Source organism: Palaemon carinicauda, chromosome 10 (assembly GCF_036898095.1).
Source record: "Palaemon carinicauda isolate YSFRI2023 chromosome 10, ASM3689809v2, whole genome shotgun sequence".
Lineage (NCBI taxonomy): Eukaryota > Metazoa > Arthropoda > Malacostraca > Decapoda > Palaemonidae > Palaemon > Palaemon carinicauda.
Window position 1 is genome coordinate 105112091 of NC_090734.1, and position 14272 is coordinate 105126362.

Consider the following 14272-nt stretch of genomic DNA (forward strand, 5'->3'; position numbering starts at 1 on the left):
TTGTCTTTTGGGCTCAGGTTCCTGTGGGAAGAAAGGTATAATAATAGGTTTTGGGTGTCGACTTATTTTAAAATGAAACAAAAGCTTATGAAAAAGACGGATGTTTTTACACAGGTTCTAAGGTGTACCTAGATGTAAATAGTGCATAGCTGCAAATTTGGATTGAGAGTAAAAAAAAAAAAATGACAGGCAAGCATGTGTGAAGTGGAAAGGAATTAACCAAGAAAAGCACGTAGAGGGATAAATGATAAGTCAAGACGGTTTGAACTTTGTGCAAATGGGGTGAAAACCAAAATGTAGAATGGGATGCTATGGACACCGATGTACTGCTCTCATACACAATGCATATTTTTTATTCTTTCAAATTAAAAGTGATAAACTTGGAGGAATACCGAAACAGTGTAAATTAAGTTCACTGCTAACCTTGTACTTTGGGCCACCTTTACTTTTAGGAATATACTTAAGGACATCACTAATTTCATCTTCCACTCACGATTTATCTTTTTGGAAATTTCTTAGGGAAGCACCTTTGGGTTAAGAAAAAAAAGAAAAAAAAACAGTAATTTTGCCCAATTTAGTTTTACTTGTAATGTCTACCGCAACAAAATATTTTCTCACTACTTCAGATATTGCTTCAAATCAAAGTTGTAAATAAGCAATTTCCCTTCTTTTCAACCTGCATGATGATCACACATCACTGCTTCCAAGTTTTTAAAAATCTTACGAACCGTATCTCCACGAATAGTGTCTGCAATAGGTAAGAAAATCATCAGAAATACCTTGAAATAAACTGTTTTTGTCCTAGAAAAATAATCTGACTTCTAAATTAAAGATATGGACAAGGGTCTACAATAGATATTAGAATCCCCAAAATAAATCAAAATGCAATTTCTTGTTTCTAAGATAATACAACATGTTCTTATCATTTTCCTTTTGAATGTCTCCTCAGCCACTTTAGTGAGCATATCATCCAGTTCCTCCAAGTTGATAACTAGAGCTAGCAAAACATCATCCACAACATTCCCTCCTGACCCTACAGCACAAGCAATAGATTGCAGTAGTTTTACCATTACACGCTGATATTCTTCTGTTGTTTTGAGGCAGGCCAACACAGTAGCTTTGTAACCTGTATCTGGCAGGTAGATTGCCGGTATATTCATTGTTACGAATGGGGCAACCTTTTCTACTTAAAAACAGGTATTCCTATAAAAAAGCGACCGTTTTATTTTACTCTAGTATAATATTTTGATGACATTTGGTTAAAATTACAGTTTCAACGATTATGGGGACACTGGAATAAAAATATATTTGTTTAATCAGAAATAGTGTAGTTCTAAGGGATTTAACGTTTATTTTGACCGCAAACCATCCGATTTAGAGATTTACTATGTAATTAGAGTTAAAACAACAAGTTTTTCCAGAAAAATCATTGTTTGTAACCGTGTTTTTATTTTCTTTTAGTTTCATATTATGTTGTAATGCAGAAAGACCCTACTTCATCCCAACAATTATGGGGGACACCAGGTGGGAACCGGGGTTTTGGGTGGGGGTGGGGGGGTCGTCAAATGATATTTGCAATAAATGAATAGTTATCCTTCCACCACCCCTCCCCCTATACCCCTACCTAGCCACAGTGATTTTCAGGGCACTACCGAACCTAATAAACCCACCTAACCTAGCCTAGGGGACCTGTACCCCTACATATGCCTAACGGGGGGGGGGGGGGGGCTCCGCCGCCCCCCCGCCCTGCGACCCTCCCTGAAGGCCACAGTGATTTTCGGGGCACTACCGAACCTAATACAACCACCTAACCTAGGGCCCTGTACCCCTACCTAGACCTAGCCCCTGCGACCCCCCCCCCCCTTACAGCCACTACCTAACACATCCATCAAACTAAATCGAAAGTGATGGTACTGGTGTATATATCGTTATACTATCACCATTATAATATACTCTATAAATTAATGAAGCTTACCTTAAACTGTTGGTTCATAAAGATGTGCTGCTGCTTTGAGGAAAACGTGAAGCCGTTGCGAAGGTTCCTTGACATGCAGGACAATTTGTATTTTGTAAAATTAAATTGTGTCTCTGGCACAAATCCACTAGTATAGAAATTGGTTATAATGTACGTTTAAGATTATGTTTTGCTACTGTTTTTTTTTTTTTTTTTTTTTGCAAGTTTAAATGGATGTCTTTATGTATGATTTTGTATGTGAAGTTTAGAGTTTTTGGGTGATGTCTGTTGTAGTTATAATTTTAAGAATTATATAATTAGGATTAGGTATATTAATTTGTAATGGGCTTTATATAAATGATGTTCCTTTTTATATTAAGTGCTTTAGTTTGTAAGAAATATGGCATTTAGGTTATGCTGAGTTTTACTGTTCATTCCGTCCGAAAGTCATGTTTGTGATAACGTAAGGGGTAAGTTTGTGTTGCGAAGGTATTATAGTCAGACAGTGGTATTCAAGGGTATGTGGTTTTTTTGTAACATCCCTCCATAATCCTCTTAAGCAGGACCCTATCGATAGGAAACCAAGTATGAAACATACTGGACATCCTTCAAATCTCTCCTTTGGGAAGACGTCACCCTTGATGATAACAACACTTTCCTTTGCGACGTCAGCCTCCATGTTCCAACTGGTGTTTTAGTTCATCTATGACCTCTAACACCAATTGTCCCGATCTACTGCACATCTACTGAAGTCAAAGTTCATACGAAGTGGCATTGCTAAATATGACAAGGATTGGGTCCACACTTATATATTAGAACTGCAGCAACAGAGATTCGGCAGTGATCAGTTTTTATCAATGGCATTGTTGTTTTGCGCATATTTACGGTGAAGTAGTTGACCCCTACCCATTGCTATACTCACTGGTTAATACCTATTCCCATGCAAAATGCAACATCTGCCTGATGTACAGGTCGCCATTTTCACCTCTCAATTCTGGACAACATTAGAGGATCTCAGCATTACCCTCAATCAGACTACCCTTAACAGCCAACCAGCCAATGGAATGATGGAACATTTCTATCGTACCCTCTAAGCAACTTTGACGTCCCGCTGCAACGACTCTAGGTGGTTTCCACAACTTGCGTTTACTCAGTGGACTGACTACCACTCTTATAGACACCTTGAATAGCTTAGTGGCCAAAACGGTATATGGCAATCCGTTGGTTGTTCCTGCAGAGTTTTTTTCATTGATAATTATCAATGAAAAAAATTCTGCAGGGACAACCATCGAAGGTCATCGAAGATTATAATCTTCGATGACCTTAAGCATCTATATCACGTTGTGGAGAGATGTACTCCCTGCAATCAGATTCACAAGCCCACAGTAAAGCAGTACATACCGGAATACACACACACACACCGCAAAAAAGACTTCGTCACCCACGCTTGCAAGCCACCGCTTACGCCGTCATATGTGGGCCTATTCCTTGTAATATGCTGTACTCAGAACGTTTTCCTCCTAAATACGACTGAATTATCCTTGAACACCTAAACCTGGTCATCTCATGCAAGACAACCTGCCCAGTTACCTTTTTCACATGCATGTGTGTTTCAAGGAGGGAGCCATGTAAGGCCCGTGCCACAAGGAATGTGTTTTTATATATATATATATATATATATATATATATATATATATATATATATATATATATATATATATATATATATATATGTGTGTGTGTGTGTGTGTGTCTGTGTGTGGGTTTTTGTATACAGTATATCGATATGTATATGCACATTTAAGTATATATACAGTATATCTATCTATCTATATATATATATATATATATATATATATATATATATATATATATATATATATATATATATATATATAAATAAATGCCTACAATATCTCTATGTATATAAGTATGTGTTTGTGCTTTAGGGGATTTATAATATTTGTGAACAGAGGATGGTAATAAAGCACTATACATATCTTCTTTCCCTGAGGTAACTTATAGGTAGGGAAGTTTTGCCTGTTGATCTTCATTCATTATCCAAATCAAAATCCCTAAAAAAAGCTTAAAATAGTATTATCTAAATTCCTAACCCTAAATTCCACATTTTTTCCCATAAACCTTCCCTTTATATCATACATGTAATACTTTTGCTATTGCTATTTGTCATTATACCAGGATCTTATCTTGCTATCAAACGTTATACCAGTATTCTATATCATTAGTGCTTTATATTATAAAAGTGTTCTCTCATTTACAGAATATTCCCTACAATTTTCAGTTTTACTTTCCTATACATCTAATGTTTCTCTTTGCTTTTATTGTTGCTGCTTTTTGCTATCTTATTCTCAGGGAGATTACCAAACTGCAGCGACTTTGCCTGACTGATTGACTTTAATGATAATGATTATAATATTCAATGTTAATTTTTATAACACAATGATTAGAAGCAGCAGCAGCAGCAGCAGCAGCAGCAGCAGCAGTAGTAGTAGTAGTAGTAGTAGTAGCATCTATTATTGTTGTTGAAGTAATAGTTTAATTGTTTAAAGGTTGCTCATAATTGATAGAGGCCAGGGACAGTGAGAGTGGCCTAGTGGGATGAAGGCTTAGAGATTGAGCATTTATATACACGCATATAATCAGCACACTAGCCCCTCTAATCCCAAGCTTGGAACAAGGAAGGTTATGCAATGGCTGCTGATTACTCAGTAGGTAAACCTATAATTGACCAAAAACACTACATCTTACCTCAGTAGGTTGGTGATGTCGCAGACCCTACAAGTAATTATCGAGCTTGAGCGGGTTTCAAACCCCAGTCCAGCAGACTGACAGGCATGGGAGTTTCCCACAGGCTACCTATAAGGAAAGTCGTGATTACTGTATTTAGGGATTTAAATTAGGTATTATTGAGTTTTAAAACACACCTCAAAAATATTTTTATTTAACAATCTGAGTAATAATAATAATAATAATATAATAATAATAATAATAATAATAATAATAATAATAATAATAATAATAATAATAATAATAATAATAATATAGGCCTCTCCTTTATCCATTTCAAGTACGCACTTGTGTCCTGACTAACAGAAGCTCTATTACTTAGACAGGTGATTTGATCTCATGGCCTCACTTTAGCACTGCTCTGGCAAAGGGATACATCACTACTATCTTTGCTCTCCAAGATGCAATGGTTCTCAGTGCAAATGGCTAAAGTTTCCACATGAAATGCATGACAACATCATGACACTGATTTTGGACTCCTATTTAAAAAACCCCTCCATTAGTTATGATGATCACTCGTAGCGGGCTGCGGGTAGAAGAAAGAGCTTGAGGAGGTTGAACGCATTAGCAGAGAGAGAGAGAGAGAGAGAGAGAGAGAGAGAGAGAGAGAGAGAGAGAGAGAGAACTCGCAATGAAAATGCAACGAGGACAATGGCTGCCGGTGCCTAGTACTGTGAGCTCCTTACCTTAACTTTGAGTCCTATCATTCCAGTAAGTAGAAACTTCTCTGGATTTGCTTGAAGTCTAAGCCAATATATTACTGAAGTTAGTTCTCTAGTTGAATAAAATTTATTTTATAGCCTTTAGGAATAAGGCTCATATGATTAAAGACCGAGCTGGACATTAGCTGTAGTGATTTTATACACATTTATTAACCAAATTTCCATTTTTTTATAACATTATAACTTTAAGTAACTCTGTTTACTTTTCATCTGTAAGCAGCCAAATTCTTTTTATGGCTTCCTGCCTCCGTGTTAAAATTCAAGAATCACCTAAGGGGAAGAACGCCTACGCTTTCCTCTTTGTAATATGTTCGCGTTTGTCGTTTTGTAAAAGCTTTTCACACCCCGTTGAGTTCTAAAATGCTCTCTTGAACCTTTTCCTCTTTCTTTTTTTTTTTTTTTTTTTTGGTGGGGGAGGGGGGAGGACTGGCTTGTGTAATGGCTTGTGTAATGGCAAAATGTGATATCTTCAAATTCAAATGTAATGATTATTTTTTATTCACTTTTCATTTATGATTAATAAAAATATGTTTTCAATGGAGGTCTTTGATATCCTTTTATGGATGATTATTATGAAAATGAATCATACAAATCCTAATGCTGTGTATTTTCTGGTATCACTTGTTTAGTATTTTCTACTGAGACTCCGCGATAGTTGTAACCTTGAATACTAATGATGTCCACTGTTAATCGTATTCGTATCTGCGTAAAATACGACCCTTCTGCTCCTTAAAGGTTTAATGGCCGCTCATGAATGGCAGAGGCAAGGGACAGTGACATTGCCCTATCAAGCAGGACAATGCGCTAGAGATTGACCAGATATGCATATGATCATTGACCAAGCCTCTTTCTACACAAGCTTGGAATGAGGAGGACCAGCCGATGGCTTTTGATGATTCAGCATATAGATATATAGGCTCCCCAAAAACCCGATCATTAGGTCACAAGGATGGAGAAGATGCGACCGGAGAAACTTACAAGTTTGAGAATGACTCGAACCCCAGTCTGGCATTCACCAGTCAGGAAAGTTACCAAATCGGCCAGTATTTATTTATTTATTTATTTATTTATTTATTTAGTCGAAGCTGAAACTAGCCAATAAAGCTTTTGTCACATTGGAGCTATCAATCGTTAGTTAGCGAAGCAAACACCGGGGCAAGCTAGGTCCCAGCACCTCACAGTAGCAACTCAGTAGAGTGAAGACAGTGTTTGTCTCCCACCAAAACTTTCCACTGGTTTACGATTAAAAACAACTGGAGTAAATTCTAATAAAAAGTATTTTCTTTATCAGAACAGCTCTTCTTGGGGCTCACAGGTTCCCCATGCAGGCTAAGATATCAATAGGTCTTTGGTCTCAGCTTCACCTTGCTATGACATTTGCTCTTCTTTGGTGGGAGGGCGTGAGCAATTACTGACGATAACACTTGGAGTGACTCACAAGCATTAGCAGATGCTCATCAGTGTTTGCAGATGCTTGCGCTAGCATTTGCAAATACTCGCCAGTGTTTGCAGATGCTCGCCAGCATTCGTGGACACTTACCAGTAATGAAGAGTATTAGATAGCGTTCACTGAGTCTCGCCAGCGTTCGCCAAAGCTACCTGTCTAGTGGTATATTCTTTGTGTTTTGGGCCAACAAACCCTAGCATGCAAAACTACAATTTCTTCAATGGAAGCTTTCCTCACTGAAGAGGTTTACACATATACAGGCGTTCACTAAACTCCATTAAAAGCCTAAATGAAATCCTATGGCAGCACATGCACTCTCACAAGAAGAAAATTCTATGGTTATTACTGCAAATATGGTTTAATACTGATTGCTTGCTTCCACCACATGTGATCATTGTGCCCATTGGCACAAGGAGTTCTCATCAGATGCCGAATCGTGTTAAACATAATCCTTCAAGATTATTTTCTCTGGAGAGCTTTTTAGAGCATTTGAACAATGGGCTGGTAAGACATAACTTTGCAATGGTATTTTCTCAAGCCTTTAGTCCCAAAGGAGTAGTGTTAGCCTCTGCTTATGATTATGAACAATAGTTAGCCTCACTCATAAAGCGATCAGACAAATGTTGTCAGCTTCTCATTATGTTTGTCCACAGGGCAGTCAAACAAACATTGTCAGGTTCTCATTACATTTATGAATATTGGAAATTCCTGCCCACAAGGCAGCTAAACATACATTGTCAGCTTCTCATTTCATTTACAAATGTTAGTAAGCCGCACCCTGGAGGCAGGCAGGCTAACTCTTAATATCGACGTAGGTATGATCATCACGCTAGCTGGGATTTTTTTTTTTTTTTTGTAGGTGCACAAGCTCACATCTTAAAAATGCTACAGATAGTCAATGATCAAATTGTTTGGGCAATAATGTTGCAATTCTTTGCACTTATATTATTCCCGCAAGGGGGCTAAGACTTGTTTTTGAATGTTTACCAGGAGCCAAAGAGGTTACACAAGCTCAACAGCCCACGGGCATTACTTATCTGTACTAGTGATCTTTCTGCCTACAAGGACGATACACCATCCTACAATTAGAACTCTATTCTAATAGATCATCAGTTTCGATGGCTTTATTACTCATGGGGAACCAGATTATGCATTACCCTATTACCTTCCCATAACCAGGCATTGAAGGTCTACCCTCAAGTAGACAGCCTTCATTCGAGCCAATTCCTACCTAGATTTCCAAATCGGATGTCTTATTTTCTTTCAATACTTAGATTCCAAATCTTCATATAAGCATATTCATTTCCAGGTAAGGAGCATCCAATTTATGGCAGTTTCGCTGATTGGAAACAAAGAAATACAAACGACTTCATAGTTCATAGGAAGAAGGAGGTTTCGATTGCAAAGGTTGATCAACGTTCACCAACCGAGTTTAAGACACAACTAATAATTTAGGCTGCACCTGTATGTTCATCCCGCCTCCTCGGGTCTGTGTTACTTGTTTATAGAGTGACTTATGCATACAGTACCTGTCAAACAATTGATTGGAAATATGTCTCAATCTTACCTTTCAGAAGTTGTGTGCGATTAGTTCTTACAGACATCACTAAGGATACTTGCTGTAATGAGATATTCCTCAAGGGAATATTGGTTACCCTAGGTTTACCAATTTGTAAGTATAGTTACTTGGCCATCCCCACTAGACTGGAGGGTAGGAATTCCCCCCCCCCCCACCTCTCTGCAAATGGTTGATTACAATTGGTTGCTTGTAACTGGTTGAGAAACTTGACATCAATCAACTTAAGATATTACTTGCTATGCCATCTCTCAGCCATTCAGGAGTAACCAGAGAGAATTGACCTTTCTCTAGATAGTCATTATCCGTTGTTCCACTCAGTGGGCTTGTTAACCCTTAGGGAGGGAGCAACAGTTAATATCCCTGAAAATTGATAATTACCCTTTTGTGTAAATGGTTGACTAGGTAGCCAAGAGCCCATCCCATTCTCCGATGACCAGAGAGGGAAATTGTTCCTCACAGATAAGTTGCTGATACAACCTGTACCCTGTGGCCTTTTACGATCAAATGCCTCATCCTGTAGGATTGCATAACGCTACCAAACAGGCTTGTGCAGGAAGTTTTGTCCAGTGTTGCGCAACCATCCTCTGTTCATTAGTTAATTGATTGCTGAGTTTCTTTCTCTGAGAGAGGGCTATATGTGATTTAGGTCATCCGTTATTTAATTGTAAAGTTAGATTCTACACAAGGACTGAACCTCGGTTGGTCTCTGCACTCAAAGAGGGATACATTGTACAAGTTACACTCTCCCACTCTCCAATAACGATACATACATCAGATAACCTCAGATTCCTTCCTTCACGAGGTATCATGCTATCCAAAATGTAGCAGAAAAGTATTGCGAAGCATGTTGCACTCTATCACTTTGGAAGGTGGGCAGGTAAGCTTGTCTGCCTGACTAAGAGGAGCATCTCACTTCTTCTACGCGTAATGCTTTCTCGGGTGAGTCTTTCCATCAACATCCGCACAACCAGGAAGCATATACATACAGGAAAACTACACCTTACCTGGACAAGCTAAGAAAGGCACTCATGCCAACGCCCTCTATCAACTCTAGCCCTGCTAATGAGTAGAGTCCCCTCACAATAATCTACATGTGGATCTGTTGCCTGTTGGAACTGTAGAAGGCACGCATACCTGCACACAGTTCCAGCTTGCACCTAGCGAGCATGCATCTAAACTGGGCAAACTGAAAGGAGTACAAAACAAGCTTTTGCCTCATAAACGCAGACACTCTCCTCACAAGTGCACAGAAGTTATAATTACCTGTAATACTGAGAAATGCGCACAAGCTAGCATGTAAGACAGTACACAATTCCAGCTCTCGCTTCATAAGAACATGCTCCCAGCAGGAAAAATGGAAAGAGGTGCGCAAGTCTGCTCACCTTATCATCTATGCTTTGTGAACCCTCTCCATGCAGTTGGTCTACTTTAAGAGAGGAACGGCAGGTTCCTTTGCAAGCAAAAGTAGCTTCTCTTTCACAGACCAATAATCCTCAAACAGTTCCCTCTTTGGTCAGAACCAAACTAGGCAATGTGTTTCCATCCAGTGACTGAGTAAAGAGTCTGAGAGAGACAGCCTTGAGTTGTCTCTTTCGAGACAAATTGCCAGAAGTTCAAGGGCGATGCTATATTGACTCCTAACTTCTCTTAAGATGTTATTGTGAAAAGGCCGTTTCCGCACTTGCTCCCTACAATGGCAGTTAAAGACCTTTTGGTATAGGCACAGAGACACACCTAGTACTCTCATGCCGCTAGAGTTTGTGCAGAAGAGAGACCTGAGCTGGTAGGTGTCAGACACTAACCTACTTCATGTAGTAGACCTTTCTCCTCCCCTGGGTTGTTTTGCTCTTCAAATATGCATAAAAAAAAATGGTAGGGGATCTCATCTCTCTCACCTTACCGAATCTGGGCTTTAGTCCAAACTAGTAAGTCAGTGTTACACAAACCTCCTGTAAATGAGGGCGGCCAATCTAATCCTCAAGCATTCTATCAGGTTCTTTCAGGGCAATCTGTAGTGCTGATGATCGACAACACTACAGTGGTGTCTCATATAAAGAAACATGAAGTTACCTTTTTCACAGCACCTTTGCCTTCTGCATAGTAAGGAAGCTTTTGCACAAAGTCAGGACATCGTATGATATAGTAATAACCCTCATAGCTTTGCTGTGGCAACATGCAAAATGGCTCTCAGACCTTCTACATCTGATCACAGAGGCTTCAATGGAGCGTATTCCATCTCCCGATATACTCAGACAACTACAAGGGAAGAGTTTTCATCGAGCGATAACATCGCTACAACTTCTTGCCTTGAGTTATCAAGCAGCTACTCGAAGAGTGAGCCTTTTTGATACCAGTAATGAGGCACATGGCAGAATACATCCGTAAGTCATCTGCCACATTGCACACTATCAGGAGAAGGGGTCCATATGTCTCGTAAATGTGGGATCCGGCTACTCACTGCTTTTAAAATAAGAATTGCGAAATTCTCATTGTACCCGGGGGAGGGGAAAACTGTTCTGTATCAATGGAAAAAAATTATTGCTTGGCCTCAAGCCTTATCTTCAAGATGAATGGAGTTAACATTTCCAATTGCTGGAATTGTCTCCCATCATACCGAACTTTGATCGCACCTGCCATCAGTTCGGAATTCAGATCGTCTCCTTGGAATGTAGTCAAGGCCTTAAGTCCATTAAAAGGAACTGAGTATGAGGCTCTTAGCCAAGCCTCAGACCGATATTTTACTCTGAAGATTGCCTTCCTCTTACTAGTGGCCTCTACAAAGAGGGTCAGCGAGCTATATACCAGCTCCTTTGACATCACCCATTTAACAGAATGGGGAAGGTTAAACACAGTTTCGTTCCTTAGTTTATTGATAAGACTGAAAATTCATCTGCAGCGGCGCCTGGATTCGGACTCTTTCCTATTGAGAGGCTCTGTCTGTAACAGATGACCAAAATCAGCTGTTATTATGCCTTCTGAGGTCCTTGAGGGTATATCAAAAAAAAAAAAAAAAAAACGAGAAGAGCTTGACCGCAGATTAAGGGATTCTTTGTTAGCACAGGGAGGACCAAGAGGAAAATCACAAAGAGCTTAATCTCCTTCTGGATCAGACAAGTGATAGAAAGAACACTATCTTTAGAACCCCCCATCGTCTGATTGACGCCACCATTCACATTAGGTCAAAGTAATAAGTACTACCCTGGCATTCAAAAAGAACTTTTCTGCAATGCACTTGTTACAAGCAGGTAGGTGGAAGCGTCAAAAAATTTTCACTGCAAATTGATTGCAAGACATTTACCCTCACGAAACTGGACTCATTTTCGATAATTCCTGTGACGTGTGTTCAAATATACCTCAGCACCTTTGAGGGACAAGTAGCAGATGGTCGAGGGCAGAGGTTACCAGTAAGTAAGTCTGAGATAAATGTGTGAGGGACTTGTGACTTCCAAGTTCATTCTCCCTTTCCTTGGGGCACAGCATCTAAAGAACTCAGCAGAGATAACTTTGTCTATCAGCACGTGAGTATCACACTCTTTAGGCAACCTAATATATGTGTAAATATTTGTTATATCACCATCCTCCATTCAGGGGGAATTTGGTAACTCTCCATGCTAAATTCAATGTTCATAGAAACTTTATTTATTTCAGTCATTAATTGTCCAGGTCGTCATCTTACAAGGATGACAAGGTGCCAAGGTCTCCCACGGTCAGCTTGTACGGAATACAAGAGGTCACCCTGGGACAGTTACAAGCCAGATTCTTTGCAAACTTGGAACCACCTAGGGTGAGTGTCTGCTGTAATGTATATATATATATATATATATATATATATATATATATATATATATATATATATATATATATATATATATATATATATATATATATGTATATATACACACATATATATATATATATATATATATATATATATATATATATATATATATATATATATATATATATATATATATATATACCTGGGACTCTTTACGCAAAATGTTCCCGCCAGCACCTGAAGACATGCCGTAATTGCAAAAAAAAACTAAGTCGCTAGTATTGGTGTGAGTGTGGGTGGCTATCCTACCCCACTCTTCCCCGCCTTCTGCTAACTAGCGATGGCTAGTACACTATGACAAAAGCTTTGTGGTCTTGTTTTAGCTTGGCCAAAATAACTACTCCTTAGCAAAAAAACTCCAGGTTTGTATTGCGAGGAAAAATACAAATTATTTCCAAATTGCCCATTCTAGCATCGATGAAATTTTTGTTGATTTTCCATTCTGAAAATTTTAAATTCTTTTGACAAAATTTTTGTTGATTGTTTTTTTTTTTCTAATTTTTATTTACATTTTCCTAAAAAGCTTATCTATTATAAAACGGTTCCATATCTTCATTATTCAATGAGGTCCTATAATGAAAAATTTTGGAATAATTTTTGCATTCTTAATAACCAATAATATTCTAAACATACTTCATATGTATAGACAGCTTTTCTTAAAAACTTGATTGTTTTTCAGCAGTATAGGATAAACGGATTCTTTTATATCCTCAAAGCTATGGTTCCTGTAGTATCTATTGATTTCCTTCCCTCTAATAAGAAAGGAAATTAAAATCACGAACCTTTTGTCCAGGCGCCTTTTTGTATATATTTTTCATTTTCAATTTTAAAAGAATAAATTTGTATCACTATACTGGGGTATAGTGATACGAAAAGTTAACACTATTTCCGAGAACAGAAAATGTTATATAACTAAAACTACAAGGGCAATTTGGTAAATATCTTTTATAAATTATTTCGAAGAAAATTATTTTCTTTGGTTATCTAATATTCATAACGTTCAAAATCTTGTACTTCAGGAAATAAAACTGTATTTTGGTGCCAATTTCAACTACTTTTCTCTATAACACCCATTGGCTTTTACTGAATAAACATCCTTCCCATCTATTGAAGACAATTAATCTATTAATTAAATGATCTTTTAATAATCCAAACATATAAAATCTGATTTATTCGTGATTTCATTCCTTTATCATATTCTAGTGCTTCATTGAGCAACTACGATGGTTTAAACCGTATTCACAGCTAATGTAAATTTTTAATAGCCACCAAATTAGGGCATCAGAGTATCCTACAGGACAAAGAGTAATGGAGATTTCCACTCTTTTCAGGTACTTCAAAATCCACCGAGGCACAACTAAACACACAAAACGGTTTAGCTTACTTTTCGGGTCTTCGATCGGAAATCTCTCTCATTCTTAGGATCTTACCTCTACAATTTGAGGAGGTGAACGAACAGACTGCTGCTGCATTAGCGATCCAACTTTTATTCCATATTTGAACTTATATGGTCAATTGGAAGGAAATTATAAATTATATTACTGCAGAGTAGATCCGTCAACTTCGTTTTCTTGGCTGGCCTTTTTAGCAACAAGGCCAACATCCTTATTAATTCTTTCTTAATTTCGATAGTTATACTGTAGTATCTGCTTGTCAAGCATTACCTCCAAAAACAGTAACAACAATACCCCTGCCAACATTCACGATAAATTTCATTTTATTACTTAATCTATAAGTCTGGCATTAATGATTTTTTAATATTTTCCTTCAACCTCAAAAGGATTTTGATTCATTACACCAGGACTTGTGGCTTCTGAAAGACATAATTTGTAAATCTTTCTCAAAATAAGTTTCTACAGGAAACAATACGGACATACAAAAATAAAGGTTTGGAGTGAAATACAAAACAAAACTTATTGCTTCC